The sequence below is a fragment of the Nannospalax galili genome, unplaced genomic scaffold (assembly GCF_000622305.1).
Source record: "Nannospalax galili isolate Female #2095 unplaced genomic scaffold, S.galili_v1.0 scaffold286, whole genome shotgun sequence".
NCBI lineage: Eukaryota > Metazoa > Chordata > Mammalia > Rodentia > Spalacidae > Nannospalax > Nannospalax galili.
In genome coordinates, this window is record NW_008359442.1 from 10,971,140 (window position 1) to 10,997,060 (window position 25,921).

Here is a 25,921-nt window from a genome sequence, read left to right on the forward strand (position 1 = left end):
CTATATCACCCTTCCAGTCTTCCTTGACTTGACTGCTCTGACTCAGTCCAGTTGACGATTGGATTGTGCTCATGGCTTTCCTCTGTACTCCTTCCACACCCTAGGGAAACTGAAGGATGTTTCCCCAGCTAGAACTGAGTGCTTCCAGTGTAGGACTGGTTTTGTTTTGTTTTAAAAATATCTTTGTACCCCTTAAAATAGTATGCCCTCAGGAATCATTTGCTAAACTACTCTTTACCGCTTATTGTCATACATATATTATGACATTGTTTGTACTATATTCCTGTTACTAGATGTTATCCTCACTGGTGTGCTGCCTTTGGCTAGAATGAGGAGAATGGGGCGGGGTAGGACCTTCTTCAGCATCAGCAGTTGCTCTTTCTCGGACCTCTACCTTGTGCCTTAAAGGCAGGGATCCTGTCTTTGTTAGGAAAGAAAGGCAGTTCTCTTTCCCCCAACCCATCTGGATCTATCTTGCTGGAGGCCAGACTGTGTCTTACCATTCACCTCAGTCAGCATGGCATTGAGCACAGCTGGTCCCCAAGTAGACACTTAATAAACGATGGATTTATTATGGCTAGAAGCATTTGCAATGTGATGGTAATTAAGAACTTTGGAGCAGGAAAACTCTGAGATAAAAGAGATAGGTATGGAGGAGGTGAGCAGAAGTCTCCCCTCCCTGGCCCCTGTAGTTGCCCAGGATGGAAGTCTTTGTTTTCCAAAGCTTTCACATTCCTGTAACCTTGCCATATGTTATCTTACCTAATTACCACATATATGCTATGTACCTTTTGCTTGCATTCTTCACATATGAGTATAAAAACCCTTCACAACTTGAACAAGGAGTCTGTTTTATCTGTGGGTCAGTCCTGCTAGCGACAAATTAAACTTCCTCTCCTCCTGACTTGGGCTGTTGGTCTTTGATTTTTCCATAACAGATTAATGAAGGGATAAATACATAAATGGATGGATAAAGTTAAATAAACAGCTAAACAGATTGTTCCTACTCCTTCAGCTGAGAAATGACAAAGGAGCTCCTCTCTGCCTGCCCAAATCCTTGTAGGCAGGCCTATGGGAACAAGGCCTCCTTAGGAAAGGAGACATCTATGAGAAGTCCCTTAGGTCTTTACCCTCCCAGTGGTGAACTGCTACCTTTATTGTTCAAGCTCATTCTATCCTCCTAAGGCTAAAAGGGAAGGATGGAGGGGTATAAGGAAGGTTCCAGGAATTCGTGGTCTGAGCTTTTAGGCTACAGCAACCACCCCCATCCCAGATCTGCAAGATTTGCTCCCTAAGTAACCCTTGTATATTTGGGCCCGGGAGCCTTTTTCTTCCCCTACAGTGGTGGCTTCCCCTGGTTCAGGTGACTGATGTGCTAATGGTCTGGAAGGGCTGCAGGCCCAGACACTCTGGAGGCTTTCAGAGGCAGCATTCTGGAGAAAGAATGCAGGCTGCTTGCTCACTTCTGGGGTTTAAATTCTAGAAACACTGAGCAGGCCTACATCTGAGGCAGTTCAGATGACAGGCAGCAGGTGTGCTGCGGGTTGGCAAAGTGGACTGTGCTATATAGCCCAGGCCCTAGGAGGCAGGCAAGGAGGAGGAGTTGATGAAGGGAGCAAATGAGTCCCCTGTGAGGTGTCCCCTTAAAAATCGATCAGCCAGGCCTATTTGAAGGTGGAAGAGAGGCCTGGCCTGCTGCTGGATATGGTAAGGAGGTAGAATTTGCAGCAGAGGCTGCCAAAGAGCCTAGCATTACCCAGCCTTGCTTGGGTCTCAATACTGGCCCCCAGTCAACCAGGGTGTGACTTGGGCTACTCATTATAGGCTCTGAGCCTCAAAATGTTGCAAAGGGGCAGAACTACCTATACAACTTGGTGGTTTGGTGCCAAATAAAACTATTGGCTCTCTTGTTCACAATTATTAAGTATTCTAGTGATAAAACACGCTCAAGATCCCCCGAAGCTTAAGACCCCTTGTGACCTGCATAGGAAGCCTACCTGTGAAACCAACCCTGCAGAGAAGTTATAGGAAGACAGTGTGAGAGGGACTATAACTCGGGGAATGTGGGGCAGGGCAGAGTTTTCCTCCATTGCTTTCAAGTTGTCCCATACCCATGTGTAGCAAACAGGGACTTTGTCTTTGCAGGGGAGAAAAAGCAATTCTCTTTTCCTCACTCATCACAAAACTCATAGCTGATGCCTGTGCAACAAAAGACAGATGAATAAGAGGAAAATGGGCAAATAAGCACTGACACCTTCAAGATGGGAGGCAAGAGAATCATATGTGCACTCCAGTAGCCAAAATAAGAGGTACCCTGACTCTCACAGTGGGAGGAGAGAATCCACTTTTGAAAGATGTTCACTGATCTCCCACATGTGCACCATGAGATGTGTGACCTGCCCGCCCCCCATATATACATACACAAATAAATGAACAAATGTAGTAAACTTTTTAAAAGTATTTTTAATTTTATGTATTTATTTATGTGTATGACTGTGCCTGTGTCATGTAATGCATGCAAAGGCCAGAAGAGGGCATTGGATCTTTTGGAACTGGAGTTATAGATGGTTGTGGGCTGCCACGTGGGTGCTGGGAACAGAACCTAGGTAAGAACAGCAAGTACTTTTAACCACTGAGCCAGGCATGGTGCGGCGCAATCCTATAATCCCAACACTCAGGAGTCAAAGGAAGGAGGATCATGAGTTCAGACCCTGCTTTGAAGAAACAGAAAATGAAACAAGAAGAAAGCAACAAAGACCTACGGAAAACTTTTTTCTTTTTTCTTTTTTTTTTTTTTGCTTGGTTTGAAGAATGAACAAAAAGAATTCTGGCCTGACAAGGATCTGTGACAGGCCTGTTTGTTCAGATTCTCTGCATTTCTGAATCTTGACTCCTTTTCTTTCAGAATAGGGCTGGACATCTGTCACGTGAATGTCTTCAGGGGAGAAGGAGGGAGAATCTTTTGGCCTCAGGGGAGAGAGGCAAAAGGTCAGGGCAACCTCGAACTCTGAGATACCATGACTATCACTATCACAGTCTAGGCTCTGTACCTTCCTTGCTTCTCCCCTCTTTGCTACACTCACTGCTGACTGGGCCAAAGAGAGTTCTAGTTTAGTTGGCCTTCAGTAGTGCCTGCCTTCCTGTGTGGAACCAGAATGAAGTCGATTATAGGTTGAGATCAAGTCCACACACCTCAAGGTAGTTGTTTGTATTTAAGTTGAGGTACCCAGGAAGCTCCCTCTCAAAATGTAATTTACTTGAACATCAAGAGGTGACATTACTATCAAAGGAGGTAAGGTGTGTTTTCTGTTTGGCTGAGCCAGCCAAGACTGACCTTGAACTACTGCCTCTGCTTCCTGAGTGCTGAGATTACACCACACCTGGAAGGCAGTAAGATTTTACAAAGCTTTTGGCAAATAAGCCTTCAAGGGAAGTAATTAAGAGCTAATATAGGGGGAAGGTGTTAGAGAGATGGCTCAGTGGTTAAGAGCACTTACTGCTTTTGTAAAGGACCTGGGTTGGGTTCTCAGCATTCACATGGCACTTACAACCTTCTGGAACTCCAGTTCCAGGAGATCCAATTTCCCTTTTCTGGCCTCTGTGGACACCAAGCATGCATGTGTTGCACACACATACATGCAGGCAAACACTCATGCACATAAAATAAATAAATCTTTAAAAAAAAGAACTGGGGCTGGAGAGATGGCTCAGTGGTTAAGAGCACCGGCTGATCTTACAGAGGAGCCAGGTTCAATTCCCAGCACCCACATGGCAGCTAACAACTGTCAGTAACTCCAGTTGCAGGGGAATCTGGTGCCTTCTTCTGACCTCCACAGGCATTGCACAACATAGGTGTACTTACACATGTAGGCAATTCGGTCATACACATAAAATAAAAATAAATAAATAAAATATTTTTAAAAAAAGAACCAATATGGAGAAGGCCAGCTTTGTTGAGACTCTGTCTCAAACCCCACTGACAGAGAAAGAGAGTGTGTGAGAGAGAAAGAAAATAGTATTTGCATTAAACTCTAAGTTGAATAAAAGGGCTTAATTTTGTAAAAGTTGAAGAGTGGTAGAATAATTACCTCAAATATACCACTTTAGCATAAGGATTATTTTGACACCGGGCATGGTGGTGCACATCTTTAATCCTAGCTCTTGGGAGGCAGAGGCAGGCGGATCTCTGTGAGTTTGAGGCCAGCCTGGAATTACATGGCGAGTTCATCAGAAGGTGCTTGATACTCCCCCTTCTTCCTGAAAGGAAGAGATAACACGCCTGTACTGGGGCAGAGGCAGCAGTCTTATCACCAGGGACAGGAATCAAGGCCGAAAGAAATCTGCACAAAAACCAGCCTTGGAAACTAACCCTTATTTTCAGCCACGTTCCCACAGTTAGCTCCCCCAGTCCAAGCCCCCTTGCCTGGTCACATTTTCACAATTCACTTGGTGAAACTTTGCCTAATTCTGTATTCTACTCCTTACTGGTTATTTTGGCCCTTCGATTCCTTGTGAGGGCTCCTGTGTCATTTAAGTTGTATTAAGTAGCTTTGTATGTTGTGCTTTGTCTTAGGTCAATTTGATTTTCAGGCCCAGCTGAAGTTCCTAGGGGAATAGAAAGTAACAATTTTGTCTCCTCTATAGAGTGAAAAATTTCCTCTGGACTAATCTATTAATTGAATTAGTCCCAGGCAAATATCAACAGGATTATCTTTGTTTTGGACTTGGCAGAAATGGCAGTAAGATGGATTTAGAGGGCTGTGTGTGGTGTCATAAGTCTATAATCTCAGTACTTAGGAGAATGAAGGTGCAGGCGGGAGGATGGTGAGCTTGCCTCCAGTCTGGGATACATTATGAAGACCCTATCTCAGAAAACAAAATAAAACAAATAGCAAAATGGCTCAAAGGATTGAATCTGAACTATAAACACTGGAGAAAGGAAAATTTAAAAATAAGTAACAATTAAAAATAAGGGGCCAAGGGTTGGGGAGATAATGTAGTCAGTAGTAAAGTGTTTACTGAACAAGCATGAGGAACTGAGTTCAAACCCCAGAGCCCACATTAAAACAAACAAACAAACAAAAAAAAACGTCAGGCATAGTGTTCATCCCAACACTGAGGAGGCAGAGACAGGTAGATTTCTGGGGCTCACTGGCTAGCCAGCCTAGCCTACTTAGGGAGCTCCACACCAGTCAGAGACCCTATCTCAAAAAAACAAATGGAAAGCTCTGGAGGAATAACACCTGAGGATATTCTCTGGTCACCCGTCTCATGCACACACACATAAGCACATGCCCCTGTAGGCATACACATGCACACACACACAAATTTAAAAAATAATAATAAAATAAGGAGATGGGATCTTAGATATTAAGATGTATTCTAAAAGTCATGAAAAATCTTCAGAGCCTTCCGAATAGCGCCAGTCAATGGGGGTGGGGAGCAGGGCTTTTCTTCTGTCAACTTCAGGTAGAATACTCAGGCTAAGTTTTCCTATGCCACCTTGCCCATTCCCAACCATGCTAACTGAACAGAAGGTCTTAGACAGGAAGGCAGCATAGAAGTAGCTCTCCCCATTGTTCAGGAATGGTTCCCATGTTGAGCTGTTCTCTTTCCTACTGGCTGTTTCTCTATCCCAAATCCAAACCAGGAATTTAGAGGACAGAGAACCGTTAGGATCAAGATGCTTAAGGGGCTGGAAATATAGCTCAGTTGGTACAGTGCTTGTCTAGCATACATGAAGCCCTGGGTTCATTCTCTAGCACCCTATAAACCAGCCATGATGGTGCATGCCTATAATTCCAGCACTTGGGAAATGGAGGCAGGAGGATCAGAAGTTCAAAGTCATTCTCTGCTACACAAAGAATTTGAGGCCAGTCTGGAATACATGAGACCCTCTCTCTCTTTTTCTTCTTAGAAAAAGGCTGCATTGGTGGGAACTGGATGTGGTGTTTCTCTGGGTGTTGGTGACTTGCCCTCCCTCATTCCCCTCCCCAGATGGAGAGTAAAGACTATTCCAGAAAACAGTGGGGAGTCCAGCAATGAAGACATTTTTTATTTCCCCATGCTTTCCTTGCAGTGCTAGACTCCTTTCCCACAGTGGACACCTGTTTCCCTTGCTTCTCTGTAAATTTGCTTTAGGGGAAAATGTATGGGGATTGCTGAGGTTTTTCTCCCTTGCAGAAGCTTCTCTTTGTTTTGCCAAACCCAGGCCACTTGAAGCAAATTTTTTTTTTTTTTTCTCCTCTGGGAGCAGAGATCTTGCTGGACCTGAGATAGGTTTTTACTCCTTCCCAGCCTCTGACTTTGGGCTGGCAGCCCTTGTCTTAGATTGAAGGGTCTTGGGAGAGAAAATAAAGCAGACATGCACATCCAGTGGGAGCCCAGGTTGGGTCTGGTATGTTGACCCCAGCTGAGGCCCATCAGTCTTTACTACAGACAGAACTGCTGTTTATTTTACTACTGAGGCAGGAACTGAAATCCAAGCTCTTACAGTGGGCAGTTGGTGCTAGGGCTGGAGCTCAGGGCCCATCCGGCTCTCAATGGGTCATCACACTGGCCCAGACTGGCTTCCCAGGAGTTGGAGGGCTGGGGGCTGCAGAGGCCTAACATGGCCCTTCCCCCAGCACTCCTCCTCCGCCTGCTGCATTGCACCACTGATTTAGTGAAGACATCATCCTCACCCCCTTCTGAGAGCTACTGGCTGCTCTGCTCAGACAATTACAGTGGCTGCTGCAGAGAAGTGCTCATCCCCACCGACATATGGGTTTTTAAAGTGATAAATTGCATTAGCAAATTTCTTATTAGCCCTGCTGTCAGGAGGGAGCTTCTGCCACATTAGCTTGCTGAAGCTGATGCATAGCTTCCTGGACATTAATTACCATGCCAAGGGCTAAAGGGACTCAGGGGCTGGTGGGTGGATGTGTGGACGTCCCTATCCTCTAGCCCACCTTCATGGGTGGGAAGTCTGGGAAGACTGGACTTGGTGGCCCTTGAACTGTCTTAGATCTAGTTCTCCAGTGGCTCTAGACCTTGGGCTCCAAATTTTCATGGATAGGACACAGGATGCCCAGAGACCATCTGGGTTGCTTGGAGCTGGGCTCTCTCTCGGGGCTTCTAGGATCTGGAAGCCTGGAATCTGTATAGCATCTCATATGGAGCTGTGTTTTCAAGGCAGAGCCTAGGCTGGGGCCTAGAAAGGTATTTTGACCTCCCCTTGGGGTTCCAGGCCAGTGATTCTTCTCATTCCTTCTCCCTCCTCTCCCTGAAGGTGACATCACGTCTTCTGCTTCAGTCTTCTCTTGGTGGCTATCCAAGGAACTGTGTATTCAGGATGTTCAACCCTGATTTCCACTCAGGCCTCCCACTTCTATGAGAATTGCGTAAAATGCAAATATGTTGGAGAGCAAAAAATAAGAGGAAACACTTTCAATTTCTCATTTTGCTTACTGTTCCAAACTAATAAACATCTCCAGGGGCTCTGGCTCTTTTGATAATCAGACAAAAGAAACAGTCTCTTTTCTTCAGGAAAAACATGCAGCTGGTCCTTGGGAAATGACCTTACCACAGCCCCCAGCCGCAGGAAGCAAAATGACTCTCTTCTACATCAGCAGCACCAGTTCCCCAGGTAACCTAGGGCACAGTCTGGGAGGAGGCCACCAGACATAATTACATCATTTCTTGGGTTACATGACAAAGCAGAGGAATGGGCTCAGAGCTGCAGTGACTTTGTGGTCAGGTCTGCATCACCCACTCATTCTGAGAAACCAGAGAGAGCCTGGGGCCTAGAGGCTCCCGTAGTCACATCTGGTATGCTCCCGCAGAGAAGACAGGTGACTGAGGAGGAGGGGGCAGAGACTGCAGGGGAGAAAGAGATTTGGCAGTGGGTGTCGGGGGAGGGGTGTGTGTGTGTGTGTGTGTGTGTGTGTGGAAAGGCAGGGAGAGAGGGTGGGGAAGAACTCTGAATTCCTCATTATGCATCCCAGGGCTGCCTGAGATGGAATCTGAAAAATCTGAGGATGAATTTACACTCTTTCACACATGTGGCCTCAGATTCCATATTGAGCCTTGGATAGGCTCGATCGCTGCTCTGTGAACTCTCCCTTCTTGCCACTTCTCAGAAGTCTCACCAAATTATTCTCCAGGTCTGCAAGTTGTCACCATGACTGCCATCCTGGGTTCTTTTGGGGAAGGAACCGATCACCACCAGTCCAACAGGATTCCTTCCTTCTCTCTGTCTTGATTTTGCCTGGGGTCCCCAGGCAGCCTTTAGATTGCAACCTTTCCAGGCTCATTCTCACCTGGCCCTCCCCTACTCTCAAGGTGGGTGCAGTCATGTGGCTAGGCTCCTGCTCTAAGTCTAGTCCAGCCTTTGCTAGTTTTGTCTGTGGTTGATACGAGAATATTGAGGTGTCTTTGAGAGTGACAGAGCCTTTCTCAGCTCCATTGTGCTTAGCTTAAGAAGCTAGGGTCCCAGAAACTCAACAGCCACCAAAGCTACCTCAAACTAGAGGCTTTTGGGTTCTTGTCTCACAAATTCAAACAATGAAATTCACAGACCATAGAGGATGAATTTTAGAAAGTATTCTATTATAGGGAGTTTAGGAGAGAGACAGCAGAGCTCCTGTACAGCAAGAGGGGTCCTCAGGAATGGAATTCCGTTGAGGTGCAGTGGAGGGAGGAGGGGAGGGGCACACGAGCTGGTCAGTCTAGTTCTCATTCCAGATGTCCAGGTCGAGGTTCTGCTCATATCCCTAGCAGATCTCCCAGGAACAGGGTACTACTTCAGGGAAAAGAGATAAAGAAAACAACAACAACAAAACCAGACCCCCTTATTGGCATCCCTAGCCTCTAGCTATGACAAAATGAAGAGATCTCTGGATTAGATAGTTCTGATTCTCTGGCCTCAGGAAGGGGCAAGTGTACTGCCAGAGCCAAGGAAATTTCTAGCCCTTAACTGAGGAAAAAACTGGTCACTTTTCTTTTGGGGTCTTCAAACTGCCAATTTCTACCTCCTGTTCTCGTCAGGGTGGGCTCCACACATCTCACCACTTACCTTCCCCTTTGAGGATGTGGCTAGGAGCCAGCAGCTCAGCCTCAGTCCTGATGTTTGGCTCACTTTCTAAGACTCCACTCCTTAGGTATTGTAGTCCATACCTCAGCCCTCTCTGGTTCTTCAGCTCTGTGACCAGAAGCTGGGACATGGAACCAGCTCCAGCTTCCCCCTGCTCCTCCCACTGAAAAGGTTGGCAGCTCCAAACAGGAAGGAGCCAAGTGTGGTGGTGCATGTCTGTAATTCCAGTACTTAGGAGGCTGAAGCAGGATTGTGAATTTGAGGCCAGCCTGGGCTACATAGTAAGACTTTGTCTCAAAAATCAAACCAAACTAAACTAAACTAAAAAAAAAAAAAACACCCCACAAAGAACCTTAGCTATAAACTGAGGAAGAAAGATCACACACAAGCTGGTCTCTTTTCTCTGAGGACTCATCAGGCTTGGGTTTCTATATCGGTATATCTTCTTCCTGCCCATGAGAACTGACTAAAAGGTGACCTTAAACAGTAGAGTGGTTCAGAGGCTGAGAAGGGAAAGGAAGTCTATAATGACTTATGAGGGAAAGGAACCCATGCTAAGAGTTCTCTAAACATCTGCCCTCTGATCAGCATGGCCCTAGTACTTCCTCCTCTCCAAGGCTGGGCCCTAGGGCAGCTCCCTCTGGTGGTCCCATCCTGTGCTCTTCACTGACTCTGTCCCTGTTAGAAACATCATGGACTCTGTCTTGGTGGGTGTGGGATGGTACAACCTCCAGTTGAGGAAGGAAGGCAGCAGGGAATATGGTTCTCTAAGAACTTAACTATCCTTCAGGAAAGGGTTTGAAATGAAGAAATTGGATATCCTCCAGCTCCCTGTTCTAAAGCTTCTGTGCCTCTACCAACTCTAACTCCAGTGGAGCAGAAACAGGAATTCAGGGAAGTGATCATGAAAACCCATGCACACATGCCCAAAGTCTGGTTGGTTCCCAAATCCTGCTCTGTCTACTGTATCAGGCTTCCTCTAGACACCTGGGTCCTTTCCAAGGGTGGCCGAACTTCTTGCTCCTGGTGACAATGCTCAGACACACATATCTGCTTGACGAGGCTTGGGGGCTTCATCTTTGATGACAAAGGAAAAAAATTGGCATTCAAAGACAAAGACATGTGTGCTTCAGTCTAGAATAGAGCTTTCCCTGCTCCCCAGGGACAGCACCAGCTCTGTCCAAATGACAGGCTGGAGAGCCACCCCTCTGTACAGCAAGATCTCTTCTGGAGTTGCCAGACACCAGGTTCTTTGAGTGTTTCTTCCAATCCTAGGAAACACACTGGGGTTTCTGCCTCCTTGGTTTTCCCATCCTTTCATAGCAACCCAATAGCCCAAACTCTCAGGCCACTGCCCTCCCTGGCCTCCTTTACTCCAGGGAGAGTGAGGAGGACCCAGACCTCCATTCTATGCCACAGAAAGTGCAATGTCATCTCAATGCTATCGATTCTCTGAGTAGCTGAAGCTTGACTGCTATAGCCCAGCCCTCACCCCAAGCCAGCTCTAGGACTGTCATTCAGTACATCGAGAATATATTCAGTCGTCCAGCACCCCTAAAGGCTAGAGAGAGAATAGGAGTGGGGGGTGGGGCCATGTCTTCAGGAGCTCACAGGAAAGCTGGGGAGAGTTAGGTGAGGCCCAGCATGAGTACCAACAAGATCTAGGAATTGGCTGAAGGCCGTCCTAAAAAACTCCTTGAAGGCCCAATCTGTAGGGGAGACTCTAGGGCTGAGATGGGGACATCTTGAGCTGCACACTAAATGAGACCCAATCTGAGCCTGTGGGTCTTCCTGTCCTCCTCCAGCCTTCCCCATCCCTTCCTAGCTCTCCCCATCCCTCTCTGTTCCTGATAGCCTGCACTTCTGCCTTCTTGAATCCCCTCGCTACATTCTGCCTTAGGCTTTGCTGAAACACCCTCTTACTTCTGCCTGCCAGTCTTGATCCTTCAGATCTCTGCTCAAAGTTCATCTCTTCATGGAGGCTTTCCCTAATAGGCAGTTCCCTCCCCAGATAGGCAGTCTGCCCTTCCCCACTGCCGTTGTCCCATTTCTGTGATATTTATTTATTTATTTATTTATTCATTCATTCACTCATTCATTCATTTTGATGCTAGGGAATGAACCCAAGGCCTCGTGGGTATTAGGCAAGCATTCTAGCACTAAGCTACACTTGTACCGTGTGTCCTGTGTTTTCTTCTTATCACAGCACTTATCACTATTGGCAAGCTCTGTTATTTTCATTTATTTACTAGATTACTGTAATGTCTGTCTCCCCTACTACTCTCTCTTCACTACTCCATGACAGCAGCCTCTGTCCCATTGTTTGCTGTCTCCTCAAGGCCCACAATGGTGCCTGGCTAACAGTAAAGGTGCACCAGCCTTGTTGAGATGAGTGGTTAGGATTTGGAGAGGAGGCCCAGATCAGAGAGGCCACTGTGGTAGAAAGAGATGACATTAGACATTACCCTTTTTACTACTCTTTAGAGACGTTTCAAAGCCAAGTGGGTAAGTCTGCCTTTGTTATTCCTGGAGCCTTTCGGGCTCCCTTTGTACCTTCACTGTTCCAGTCTTTCCAAGTTGCAGACAGTTCTCCATGATCCCGAGTTCCTGCAACAATATTCTTTTGCACTCCTTCCCACCCAGAAGGCCTTTGTCTATGCAATTAGGAGCTCTACTACCTCCTTGGTATTTGCTCCACTAGAGGAGAAATGAGCTCCCACCACAGTCCTAGTCTTCCTCACTTGGTGTGTGGTAGCAGCTTCCCTTCCTTCTCTGTCTGGGGCTGCATCAGCGTAAGGCATCTCTGAAGCTCAGGCCCAGGTAGCTGGATCAGACCCTGGTCTCCACAGTGCTTTGTGGTCCTCGTGGTTGGAGATTCCTAAGCAAGTCTGTTTTCCTAAGCAGTCTTACAAGGAAGAGACCCCTGTGGCTCCTTTGTACTTAACATTGTACTTAATGTTGGCTCTTAATAAGTATGAATAATGTGTCTGCTGAGTAACTAAAATGGAGATCTGGCTGGGTTGGCGGGGGAGGGTTGTTCATCTTCCCAGATCCAGAGCACAGACACAGGTTGACCTTGCTGGGAAAAGGAGGTTGTCACCTGTACACCCTCTCATGACCAAGAAACCAGTAGTGTGTGTTTATGTGTGTGTGTGTGTGTGTGTGTGTGTGTGTGTGTGTGTTGGGGGATGACAGGGGCTTTTTTCTGTTCCTGATCAGCCATCTGGGTATACTGGCCATGAAATTAGAATCCACATCCCAAGCACCACTACCAGATCCAATTTTCCATCAATGAAATATTCAGTGGCTCTGTAGCCCATCAGCTCTATCTGGAAGGGAGGGGTTCCTCTTGCTTTTCCTAGCACAAGTAATCCCTTAGTCTCCTGGCCAGGCCTTTTGCTGTCCTACCTCTGAGCCTTTGATAGCACAATGTGCCCCCTCATCCACCAAGTCAGAAGTCAGAATGCCTTTCCCTTTCTTTCCACTATATAGCTCCACCATACTCCTCTCCCCAGGGCCCTGACACTCACCTGGATAACAAACCCACACTTCCCAGTTGCAGCCAGGAAGAATTAGCTCTTAGCAGGATGCAGCCTTGTTCACATGGGATAAAGACCTTTGACTTGAAACAGTGGCTTACTGCTGATGTCCGTTTCCCCTGTGCCAACTAAAGTTGGGGCTGAGGTTATTAGTGGAAAGAAGGATTGGGAATATCCAAAGAAAACCCATGAGGTTTGTGCGTGTGGTGCACATGGTGGCACTGTAATCTCAGCACTCAGGAGGCTAAGACAGGAGAATCTGCAGTTCCAGGAAAAAGTCACACAAGGTTAAAGATTCTACACAGTTGATTGACTGATTAGAACTTCATAATTAAGCTGGGCAGGGTGGCACACACCTTTAATTCCAGCACTTGGGAGGCAGAGGCAGGTGAATCTGTGAGATGGAGGTCAGCCTGTTCTACATAGTGAGTTCCAGGCCAGCTGGAACTATAGGGAGACCCTGTCTCAAACAACAACAAAATAAATAAAAAATAAATAAATAAATAAATAAATAAGCCACAAAGGATATATTTTGAGAACTGGAGAAATTTAAGTACATCTTTTTTTTTTTTTTGCAGTTTTAAGATGAATAGTGGGAGCCAGGCATGGTGGCACATGCCTATGGTCCCAGCACTTGGGAAGCAGAGGCAGATGGATCTCTGTGAGTTCCAAGGCCAGTCTGGTCTACACAGTGAGTTCCAGGCCAGCTGGGAGACCCTGTTTCAAAAAGACCAAAAAAAAAAAAAAAAAAAAAGCTCAGTGGTAGAGCGTAGAAAGATGTTTTCATTCTTAAGTATTTGTGTCCTCATATCTGTGGTTTTCAAGTAGTTAAAAAAGACGCATCTATATAAATGAATATGTAATATAAATACTATATGTAACTATACATATGTATTGAGAGAGAGAAAAAGAGTTTATGCACACGAATAGTAAAATGTAAACACTTCGTAAATCTAGATGAAGGATTTATAGATTTTCTTATTCTATCAACTTTTTTCAGTGTTTGAAATTTTCCCAGTAAAAATTGAGATGTTCAACAGTTTTGTAGAAAAAGCAACTAACGGGACTGGAGAGATGGCTTAGCCGTTAAGAGCACTGTCTGCTCTTACAGAAGGTCTGGGTTCAGTTCCCAGCCCCCACATGGCAACTAACAACTGTCTGTAAGTCTAGTTCCAGATCTGACACCTCTTCTGACTTCCTCAGGCATTGCACAACATGGGTGTACTTATATACATACAAAATAAAATAAAAATAAACCAAATATATGCAAGTGCATTATTTTTAAAAAATAGAAAAAAAGTAGCCTTTAATCCCAGCACTTGGGAGGCGGAGGCAGGCGGATCTCTGTGAGTTCGAGGTCAGCCTGGTCTACATAGTGAGTTCCAGGCCAGCTAGGGCTATAGGGAGACTCTGTTTCAAAAAGACAAAAGAAAAGAAAAAAGAAAAAGCAAGTAACTTTTGTTAGCATCAAACACATCTATTAAAGAGCAGGTCCAGGATTCAATGCATGTTCCTGTGCTAAGGGAGGATGATCATTTAACAGAACCCACATCTGAACACTTTCATAATGTGAAAATGATTCTATTTGCTACAGTTTTAGCAAGTGGGATAGCTGAGAGGAGGCCTGTGGTTCCAGGATGTAAGGCAGCTTAGCAGGGTTTCTTCAGGACTGCTTTCCCTTCAGCTACAGCATAGTCAAAATAATTCCCTGTCCTAGACTCCAGGTTCCTAGGAGACCAAGTTCAACATCCATGTGGAGGCTCAGGAAACCGCTGAGGTCTGCGATTTCCATGGTACAAACAAAGCCTTAGCTCTACCCACAGGCTACACCCACTGCATAAGAGGGTCAGATATGGCAAGAAAAGGACCTTCTGTAAATGTATATGTGTGTCACAAGAGTCACCTAGAGTGCTTGTTTAAAGGACCTTGTGCTACCCACCCCCTCACAAGTTGGGTCCTGGGGACTTCCTGTGTTGTTTGAGACAGATCCTTTCTATGTATCTCAACGTGGCCTGGAACTCAATACACAGTTCAGGCTAGCCTTGACCTCAAGGCAATCCTCAGTTTCCCAAATGCTAGGATTACAGGTATGCACTAACACACCTGGCTAGAACTTTCACTTCTCAATTGTGTTTTTTAGACAGGAGCTCATGTAACCCAGGCTGGTCTTGAACTTGCTATGAACGCCACATCCTCCTGCCTTTATCTTCCAAGTGCTTGGGTTACAGGTGTGCGCCATTCTTCCCAGTTGGAATCATTGTTATAATCAGCACTCCAGGTGACACTAAGCACATTGAAGTTTGAGGTTCAGGCTCAAATCCTACTTCTAAACCTGGCCTTGCAAACTTTGGTTTCTCTTCCTCCCCAGTCAGGCTGCCGGGATTCTTGCTGTGCCTCTCAGCCTCTATCTACTAGGTCCAGCCTTCAGTAGAATCCTTCTCTGCTTTCCTCAATCCACTAGGTGCCCCACCTGCTTCAAGATCCCAATGAAGCCCCACCTGTTCTCTAGGACCTTTCTGACCATCTGACCATCACAATCTAGTTCCCATGGTTCCCTTCCTTTCACCGATACCAGTCAATACTATATTGGTGACATTTAGTTGAATGCTGTAGGATACACCATTTGTTTACTTCAGCTGAATTAATGTTACGATACTGCAACCTGTGACATTAAAAAAAATTTTTTTTCGATTGTGTGTGTGTGGGCGCACGTGCGCACATGCAACAGTGCACAGGTGGAGGCCAGAGGACAACTTTCGGGAGTCAGTTCTCTCCTTCTACCTTGTTGAGGCAGGGTCTCCCTTGTTTTTTGGTGTGTACCCCAGGCTAGCTGGGCCAGCCTTCACCTCCCATGCCAGGATAGGAGTGCTAGTATTACAGATGCATGCCGTGGCATTTGTCTTTTAATGTGGGTTCTGGTGGGGGGTGTCTAACTCAGGTCATCAGTTTGTCTAAAGGGCTTTTACCCTCTGAGCCATCTGCTCAGTCCAACCTGTAACTTTCTTTTGGAGACAAGATCTTCTTGTAGCCCTAACTGGCCTGGAGCTCACTATGTATACCAAGCTGATTTCATAGAGATCTGCCTGCCTCTACCTCTCCAGTGCTGGAATTAAAGGCGGGTGAACCCCACATCCTGTAACATTTTTGACACCAGGGATCACATCTTTCACTCTCCCTCTGTGTTAGGCTCCAGTCAGATGTTGGCCTTCAGAGCCAGTTTGCTCACATTTAAATCAAGAAAGGCAGGAGAAGAAAACTGAGAGTGGAGAGAAGAATGGTCATGGCAGTTTGTACAGGGCAGACATATTTCAGCTGAGCCTAGGATTCCAGGCTCCTTCATAACTATCTGCATTTGGGGGCTGGCTGCTTCAACTGTCCCTGCTCCCATAGAATTATTTGCATCCTAAATTTGCATAGAGCTCAAGGAGCTTCCTGAAAGAAGAGCTACCTACCATCTCTCTATATCCCTCCTCTGTCCTTCAAAGTCCTGTATTGGTGACTATGATTGGTGACTATGGGGGTGGTGTGGGCAGTGGAGCCAGACAGGATAGTGTGGCTATACCCTTGGAGAATGCAATTTAAAGCAACCTCTGGATTTCTTTCCAGGCTCTGAGTAATGAGTCCCCTACTCCACGGTAGTAGTCTACCTATCCTGCACTCTCCTGCGTCATTTGCCCAGTTATGTTTGAGGCAGTTGAGACTGGGAGGTCCAGGTTGTGGGGTGGGGATGTCTTCTGATAGGTTCCTATATAGATAGGGCCTTCATTGTAGGCTCAGGAAGATGAAACCCACTTACTGTTCCCAGCTGTAACATTGTTTCCTTTGTCTGGCAAAGGTGAGGGAAGCTCTCCAGCCTTTCAACAGCTGCAGGGAATGGAGGGGGAGGAGGAGTTTGAAGCTAAGAATCTATTAGTTGCCTGGTGGTGACCCCATCCCTGTTACCAAGAGGGGTGGAGTCCTTGTCCCCAGAGGTCTTTCAGGAGATGGTAGATAATTATATCTCCTCTAGTAGGTCATCTCTTGACAGCATCCCAAGACAGTTAAGACTGTTTCCTGTTCTCATGACCCCTTTGCCCAAAGGCTTCTGTGAGCAACTCAGTCTTCAGGTAAAATGGGAGACAGGAGACAACAAGATCATATTCAGGCCGAATAAAAGATTTGAAGAAGTTGTCACTTCTGTCTGTCCATTTTTGCCAATAAGGCTGGTGACTTTGAACCTTGTACCAGGCAGATTGGAACCATAGTGTTTAAGGTGATGAGTAGAGAGAGCATCCTGGGGGAGACTTAGAGTCTGCCCCACACTTCTCAGCCTTGAGCCACCTTCCCATCCCAGACAGAGGAGGTACTCCACTTTACCAGCCCCAGGCCAGAAAGTTAGTCTTCTGAGAGGAGAGCTACAAAGATAGAACAAGAAAAGACCAGTGATCTATGAAACATAAGCACAGATGAGACAGAGAGCAGGAACTAGAGCTGGTTCTTTTTTGTGTGTGTCTTTTTGAGACAGGGTCTCCCTGTAGCCCCAGCTGTCCTGGAACTTGCTATGTAGACCAGGCTGGCCTCGAACTCACAAAGACACCCTGCCTCTGTCTCCCAAGTGCTGGGATTAAAGGCATGTGCCACCATGCCTGGCTTAGAGCTGGTTCTTAATGGAGACCAACAGAAAGAGAAAAGTCAATGGTGCAGGAACCTTCTCCCATCTTTCAACAGCTGCAGGGGCAGAGGAGGAGTCAGAAGCTAGGAATATATTAGCTGCCTGATGGTGACCCCATTCCTGTTACCAAGGGAGTGGTGGAGTCCCTGTCCTCAGAGGCCTCTCAGGAGATGGCAGATAATTATATATGGGTCTCTAGTTTGATATGGCTCTGTCTCCAGGCAAGTGGGGAGTATGTGGCCCCTCCAAGGTCCCTTTATCTGTCCTGTAGCCGTTTACCACTGGACAAAGAAAAACCAGAAGGCTGTCACGTAATTATTTGTGATGTATGCTTTCTTTAGCTTTCTTCAGCTTTCTTTACAGGCATCTAAAAAAGTCTCCTACGCTCAAGACCAGAAAATAGTTGATTTTACTCTTGACCCTGCCTCCATCTTTTATTTAAAATAATCATAAAACTTCCAACCTTCTGAAAATCCTTTTTCAACTCTACAAGAACAGGCTGTTTAGTTTTTACTGGAAATGCCTACGTTTCTCTCCAGTTAAAAGAGGGCAGGGTGTGTAGGAATATTAATGCAGAGCATTGAAATGAAGCTCTTAATTTAAAAGGAATGTGAGAATTAATGCTTGAGTTTAGTCAGAGCCTGAATCATCACAGATAGATTTTTTTTTTACCCTCTTCTTCTTAATCAATTTCATCCTAATTAATTCTTTCTGTGGCTAAGTCTTGTTACATTAGACAGTCTGCTGATTATTTTCACAATCAAGAGACTGTATATTCATGCATTTTTAATAAGGAGCGACTGCATCCTTTTTCATAAGTGATCCCTCTGGTTGGCAGTTGCAGCCACTAAAATAATTATAGAGCAGATTACTTACTTTTACAGCATTGTTTGCCATCATATTTATCCTAGGTGACAGTTTGGAAGAGGTCTGGAGCCTGTTCTAATCCAGCAGAGGACTGGGTACTTAATGTGGCAATCTTCAATGTCAAGAGCTGTTTATTCATAGGTCATTGACTTTTAAAAAATAAACACAGGGATAATTTGGTTTGCTGCCTAATGAAGCCACATCCTATAGAGCTGAAGGCCATTCTAATTGTATGCTTAGTTTAAAGCCTTCACTCTTGGGAGGAACTCCTTCTAAAGGCCGACTCCCATCTCTGCCTCCATCTGTGACTGACCTCCGCTGCTTTTTCATACATGATTATTATTTACGTGGTAGGGTGCTCTCATCCCAGACCTTGATGCCCCCTGTGAGCTTGAAAGGCAGAGGCAGGGTACACAGTAATTCTAAAGCTTCAACTGTTTCCTGTTTAGCAAGAGTCGGGGACAATCTATCCAAGGGAAAAAATTGATTTTGTTTTGAGAAAAACACTTGGCCTTTGGTTATTGGTTATGTGGTATGCTCAGAGCTGACTCTGAAATGGACAGTTTGAGACAGGAGGAAATCAATGTCCATGCATGCTAATATAAAAGACCACAGGCTGGCAAGATGGATCAGCAGGGAAAGGTGCTGTGTCTCACTTCAATCAGGCTGAGTTCTTCAACTTCCCTTCTGCCTTCTGTGCTAGGGAGCCTTGGTTTGAGTGGACGATGCCAGGAAGGTCAAAGTACAGTGTACGTGTGTGTGTGTGTCGAGGGGGCTGTATTTCTTAAGAACATCAGGATCCTTCTGGACTATATGTAAGGAACTATTTTTGTTCATTTTTCCCTTATTCTTTTTTAAAAAATTTATTTTTATTATTTTATGTGTATGTGTGTAAGAGTGTATTGTCTGCATGCTGTAAGTGCACCCATGTTGTGCAATGCCTGCTGAGGTCAGAAGAGGGTTTTGGATCCCCTGGAACTGGAATTATAAATGGTTATTAGCCATGTGGGTGTTGGGAATCGAACCCAGGTCCCTGCAAGAACAACCAGTGCTCTTAACCACTGAGCCATCTCTCCAGTGCACCCTCCCTCCTTATTTTTTATACCATTTCCTTCCTTCATTTTCTTCTTCCTCTGTTGTTTTTCAGTCCCTCATCTGTATCAATCACAGAATTTGCCATAGAAAATAAAACTAGATTGAAGGGATTAGAGGTACTGAAGAAAGTCCCTCTACCAGCATACTTCAAAAAGTAATTTAACCCTACCATCTTGAGTAAAGCTTTCAAAATTAAAGGAAGGGGTTCTTCAAAGGAAGCCTGTAGCCCCATCACTGTTTATCAAGCTCTAGGGCCATTATAGAATAGACAAAATTCCAACCCAAGAATCAGGCTGGCTCTTCCCTTCCGCTAAGGTATCTGAGCTGCCTGGAGGGAGTTATAGCAAGTATCAGCCCCGAGGGCAGGTACTGAGTCACACTGGTATATGTAAAATAGTGAATTGGGAGATCTAGGTTGAGTTTGGGACTTGACTACATGTGAGCTATTTGAACTGGGGTGGACCTTTAACCACTTTGGACTGAAAAGGGTGCTGAAGTCAGGTGTGGTGGCACCAGCCTTTAATCTCAGCATTTAGGAAGCAGAGGCAGATGGAGCTCTGTGAGTTTGAGTTCAGTGTGGTCTACATACTAAGTTCCAGGCCAGCTGGGGCTACATAGTGACACCATATCACAAACAACAACAACAACTACACCAAGAAAATATTTTGAAGAAGCAAGTTGTGTAAACAGTTAACCTCAACACAGAAGACAGTATCACTATTTATTTATTTAAAATTATATGGCACAGTGCACATATGGAGGTCAGAGGACAACTTGTAGGAGTCAGTTCTTTCCTTCCACCATGATGGTCCTTGTAGGAATGACTTTTTTGGACTAATGACTTTTTTTGGTCTTTTTGAGACAGGGTCTCCCTGTAGCCCCAGCTGGCCTGGAACTCCCTAGGTAGACCAGACTGGCCTTGAACTCACAGAGATCCACTTGCCTCTGCCTCCCAAGTGCTGGGATTAAAGGCTTGAGCCACCATGCCCAGCTGACTAATGACTTTTAATTAACCCCAACAAAAACTACAGTGCTCTTTGTGTCTTGTGGCCTGGGCACTTGTTCTCATTTCCTTGGCAACCTCTATTTGGTACTCCACCCAAGATAATGAATGGATGTATGTCTGCTTGAAAATTAACATAACAAAGCACCTAAAGGCAGCACCCACCTCCTTTGTACCCAGTGAAGACTGAGAAGGACATGTGACCTTGGATGAATGAGGGTTTTTTTTTGTCTTTTTGAGACAGGATCTTTCTGTAGCCCCAGCTGGCCTGGAAAACTCTATGTAGACCAGGCTGATCTGGAACTCATAGAAATCTCTACCTCCTGAGTGCTGGGATTACAGGTGTGCACTACTATGCCCAACTTGAATGAGATATTTTATAAGTAAGGATGAAAAGGCTACATGGTCTGTTTAGAGTGGAGCAAAGGTTGTACCTCCTCAATTAAAACTGGAGAAACCACTTTGAATAAAATCATGGGTGGTGCCTGACTCAAGGACACAGTTCCAGGGATTGAGTTCCAGCAAGACAGTTTGATCAGCATAGTTCCAAGAGAAAGCATAGCTCCAAGAGCTATCTGGGGGAACAAGTGCTGAGTTCAGGACTGCTCTTAACTAAATTTAAGAGTCAGGCTTTTTTGTTCAGGTAATTGCAATGTTGGTATAGTAATGCCACAGGTCCTGGGGACTGAACTCAAATCATCAGACTTGGCAGCAAGCACCTTTACCCCCTGAGCCATCTCACTGGCCTCTCACTACTGTTTATTTTTTAATTGCCATAATCATTTCCAGCTCTTCTCACCAGGTTTTGCTCAGTGTAGACTTCATATGTAACTGATCATTTTGGATTTTTCTGCATGAAGTTTTTATCGGTCAGTTTGGGTAAAACTATGCTGTGTGACAGACAACCAAGAACAAAGGATTACTTCTACCCATACATGTCCATTATCCAGCACTATTCCATGTCCTCTCCATTCCAGGCTGAAGAAACAAGACCCCCTCTGCAGGCATATTTCCCTGTGTCAATGGAAAGGAACAACAAGGAGGCTTCTCAGTGGGTCTTAAAATCACTTGGATGTGATGCATGTAAGTTCCATTGTGAAATGAAAACACATGACTGGCATCAGCATTGGTAGGTGGTATCCTCTTTCTATGAGGAAGAGCCTGTATCTCGAGGTATGTGGAGTTAGAATTTTTGTCATTGTGACAAATAGCTAAGAGAAAAAATTTAAAAGGAAGGAAGATTTATTTTGGCTCACAGTTTTTGGGATTTCGGTGCATGGTAGGCTGGCTTGGCTGCTTTGGGTCAGAGGTGAGGCAAAATATCATGGTGGTAGGAGTTTGTGGAAAGAGGCTGACTGTCCATTTCATGGTGGACAGGAAGCATAGAGAAAGGAAAGGACCAGTATCTTTCCTCAAAGGCACATCTCCTAATGATCCACTTCTTCCAGAGAGGCCCCACTTCCTAAAGTTTCTACTGCCTCCCAAAATACCACCAGCTGGGACCAAGCCTTCAATATGGGTGTGGGGGAGTGCAATTTATAGTTTGTTATAGTCACACTATAATAAAGTAGTAGCTAATAATCTTTTTTTGTGACAGGGTCTCCCTGTAGCCCCAGGAAGCCTAGATCTCGCTATGTAGACCAGGCTGGCCTTGATCTCACAGAGATCATCCTGCCTCTGCCTCCCAAGTGCTGAGATTAAAGGTTGGTACCACCATGCCACATCTATGCACATAGTTTTGAATAAATAATATAGTCTATCCAGAGTGGTTTCAGATTAAAATTCTCTATGGCTTTAGATATACTAATTGTTATGTAATAATAAATTGTATATTATAAAGTTTGTTGTCCATTAAATCTGCATGGATGCTTACCTGTCTACTTAAATTTTGCCCATCCTTCAGTGTCTGCATTGAGTCTTACCTCCTCCATGAACCTTCTTTATAGACCCATCACTGCATTTATTGCCTCTACAATTCATTCTGCCTCTATTGCCAGGCTTTTACTTGCTACTGTTCCACTTGTGGAAGAGTGTATCTCTTCCACAGGAGACTGTGGAAGTCCTCAGAAAGAGAGTTACATTATGCATTCCACCAGGGATCTGTTACTTCAATCTGTTCATGGAACGTACTCAGTAAGAACTTAGGGAGTAAAGTTAAATGCCTTGGCATAGAATTTTATTTTTAGGGAGTAGTCCTACATGCTAATGTGACCCTATTCCCACTTTTACAGATGGAGAAATTGAGGGTCCAAAGAATATAAAGGTATTCACACAATTAGGACTGGCCTTCCAGTCCTCTGAGTACCCCAGGACTCTTAGTACCTAAGCTTCATCTCACCCTTTGATAGCGTGCATGTCCAAAACATATTTTTTCTTTCTTATGTGTGTGTGTGAGGGGTACATGTGTGTCCACATGGGTGTGTCTTGCATGGGTGTGTATACACATGTGGGGGGGGACAGAGGACAGCCTCACTTGTTCCTTGGGAACCACCCACCATGTTTTTTGAGACAGGGTCTTTTATTGAAGCTCATTAATTAGTGAGCCCAGGGAGTCACCTATTTCAACCTACCCAGCACTGTGTGGTATTTAAGCATGGCCACCACCACACACTGTACGGACTGAGCTTTCCTAGCCCACATTTACTCTTCATGGGTCATTTCTAAGATCCATTTCTAACTTTGTTTATGGTCTTATACCTGTGGTAAAATAAGTGACATCTACTAGAAGGTCAGCTGCAAGGACACCTAGAACATTGAGTTAAAGCACTAAGTAAATCTTAGTACGTTACTTAGAAAGGCCAAGATACTAAACTCTGAGCTAAATAGGAATTCATTTGTTACTGAGGTCAATGCATTTTAAAAAAAACTGCATTCTCATAAAAGCCTGAGCTTTCTGCCATGATTCCAGAGAAATTCTAGTTTCCTTCTCTTGGTAAGAAAATAGAAGCTTATGTTGGGCATGGTGGCACAGGCCCTTAATGCCAGCACTAGGGAGGCAGAGGCAGGCAGATCTCTGTGAGTTTAAGGCCAGCCTGGTCTACATAGTGAGTTCCAGGCCAGCTGGGGCTATAGGGAGACCCTGTCTCAAAAAGACCAAAAAAAAAGGAAAAAAGAAAGAAAAGAAAAGCTCAGTTTTGCAAGGCTGAAGAGCTGAAGAGAAAGAGAATACATGGAACATTTTTCTTCTCCCCTGATCTGCAATTTTGGTTTCCGAGACAGGGGTCACATCCTCTTCCTTGTCAACACCAAGGCTGCCTTCCTCTTAAGACAGTATCTCTTCCCAGTGCCAACTTCCCCTCATGGCTGGCCTGCTGCTTTGGGCTGTGCTATGACCTGAATGTGTCCTCTCCAAAAATTCATCTTGAAATTTGATTCCCATTGTGGTGGGGCCTTTAGGAGGTGAATCGGTCATGAGGGTGCTGCCCATATGAATGGATTTGTGGCTTATAAAAGTGTGTGTGTGTGTGTGTGTGTGTGTGTGTGTGTGTGTGTGTGTGGTTGAAGTCACCTGTTCTGTCTCTTGCCATATGAGTGCATAGTGTTGTCCCATCTGGAGAATACAGAAACAAGGTTTCATCTTGGAAGTGGAGAGACCAGGCTCTTACCAGACACAGAACCTGCTGATGCTTTGATTGTGGAGTTCCCAGCCTCCCAAACTGTGAAGACTACATTACCATTGTTTACAAATTTCCCAGTATCGGAAATTTTTTTTTTTTTTTGGTCTTTTTGAAGCAGGGTCTCCCTGTAAGCCCCAGCTGTCCTGAAACTCACTATGTAGACCAGGCTGGCCTTGAACTCACAGAGATCCGCCTGCCTCTGCCTCCCAAGTGCTGGGACTACAGGCATGTGACACCACGCCCAGCTCAGAAATTTTTTAAAGTAACAGCACAAAAAAGTCTAAGGCAGACTAGAAGGTAGACAATGTCTCAGAAAGTGGGTCCCTTCCCATGCTGAGCTCAACAGAGAAGGCCTCCCGGACACCCTATTCCCTCAGTTCCCTACCCTGACTCTTCCCTGCTGCTTCCCAAACATCTCTGGCCCATCCTCTTAGCTGGCAGATCTACTGCCACATGTGTCCGGTTCACTATGGACTGTAAATCACTCCATGGACCTCCCTCTCCAGTTCCCAAAGACATGCCAGATTCCTTCCTTCCTTCCTTCTGAATCTCATGTGAGAACTATTGGAAGGCTGGGATTGTAGTTCAGTGGTAGAGCATTTGCCTAGCATACATGAGCTCCTGGGTTTGATTCCCAGCTTTGGGGAAGTACGTGGGAGATGAGAGGGACAGGACTGCATGCCTTAGAAAGGATCCCTAGTTTGGACTCATCTGAATGTAATTATGGTAGAGTATGCCCCAATTTAGGAAGATTTCCAGAATTTTGTGCATAGGACCTGCTGGACAGTACATGACAGAGGAGCAAGAATGCCCATTGATGGGCTGGGCATCATGGCACAAGCGTTTAATCCCAGCACTGGAGAAACAGAGGTAAGTTGATCTCTGTGAGATCGAGGCTAGCCTGGTCGACATAGTGAGTTTCAGGCCAGCTAGGGTGCAGAAAACAAAAATAAACTAACAAATAAAATGAATATCTACCTGAGGATCAGGAGAGTTTGTGCCCACCCAGATGACTATTGGATGTCTGATTTTAACAAGTTATTTCATTTCTCTGGGCTCACTTTTCTTATTCATAAAATACTGAGAGCCTGCCTTACTGACTTCATCCAGGGGTTCATAACAGTCAAGAGCAAGAACAGATTCATTTGTTCCACAAGTTCTTTATTTTATTTCTTTTATTTCCTTATTTTGGTTTAAGTTAGCATACAAAGTAATGGACTTCATTATGGAATTTTCATGCCTATATGTTATTATACTTGTTCTTATTCATTCCCCTCCCCTACTGCTCTCCTCCATCTCTCCTGCCTCCTATTATGCTGTGCCCTGTCTATCCCCAAATAATCCCCCCCCTTTACTGTCATGTCATGTGCCTCTCTCTCTCTCTCTCTCTCTCTCTCTCTCTCTTTCTCTCTCTCTCTCGATCTCTTTGTTCCCTCTCACAGCCTCCACTCTGCTTTCAGTACCTATACATAGACACACATACATAGACATACAATATAATTTTAAATCTAGAATCCACATATAAAAGAGAATATGTATTTGTTTGAGTGACTTGTTTGCTTAACATAGATGATCTCTGGTTGCATCATTTTCCCAAAAATGGCATAATTTCTTTTTTCTTTATGGCTAAATAAAATTCCATTGCATATATGTGTAGTCTTAATCCACCTATCTGTTGATGGACATCTAAGCCAGTTTCATATCTTAGCTATTATGAATAGTGCAGCAATAAACCTGGATGTGCAAGTATCTCTGTGGTGTGCTGACTGAGAGTCCCTTTGATACACAGCCAGGAGAGGTGTATCTGGGTCAGATGGTAGTTCTATTTTTAGTTTTTTGAGGAACCCCCACACTGACTTCATAGTGGCTGTACCAGTTTGCATTCCCATAAGCAGTGGGTAATGGTTCCTTTTTCTCCACATCCTCACATTTGTTGCTTGTTTTCTTAAAGCCATACTGACTAGCATGAAATGGAATCACAAGTTGTTTTAATTTGCATTTCCTGATGGATAAGGATGTTGAATACTTTAAAAAATATTTATTGGCCATTTGTATTTCTTCTTTTGAATAAGTGTC

The 25,921-nt window shown here is 45.0% G+C and overlaps 1 long non-coding RNA gene across 1 annotated transcript in view; it reads left to right on the forward strand.

The window, feature by feature from the left end:
• Positions 1-7,480: 7,480 nt before the first annotated feature.
• Positions 7,481-25,921, forward strand: part of LOC115068419 — a 39,117-nt gene continuing 20,676 nt past the window's right edge. Inside the window, exons 1-2 of the long non-coding RNA XR_003847765.1 lie at positions 7,481-7,627; positions 21,206-21,311. This is a non-coding gene — a long non-coding RNA (uncharacterized LOC115068419). The remainder of the gene's footprint in view (positions 7,628-21,205; positions 21,312-25,921) is intronic.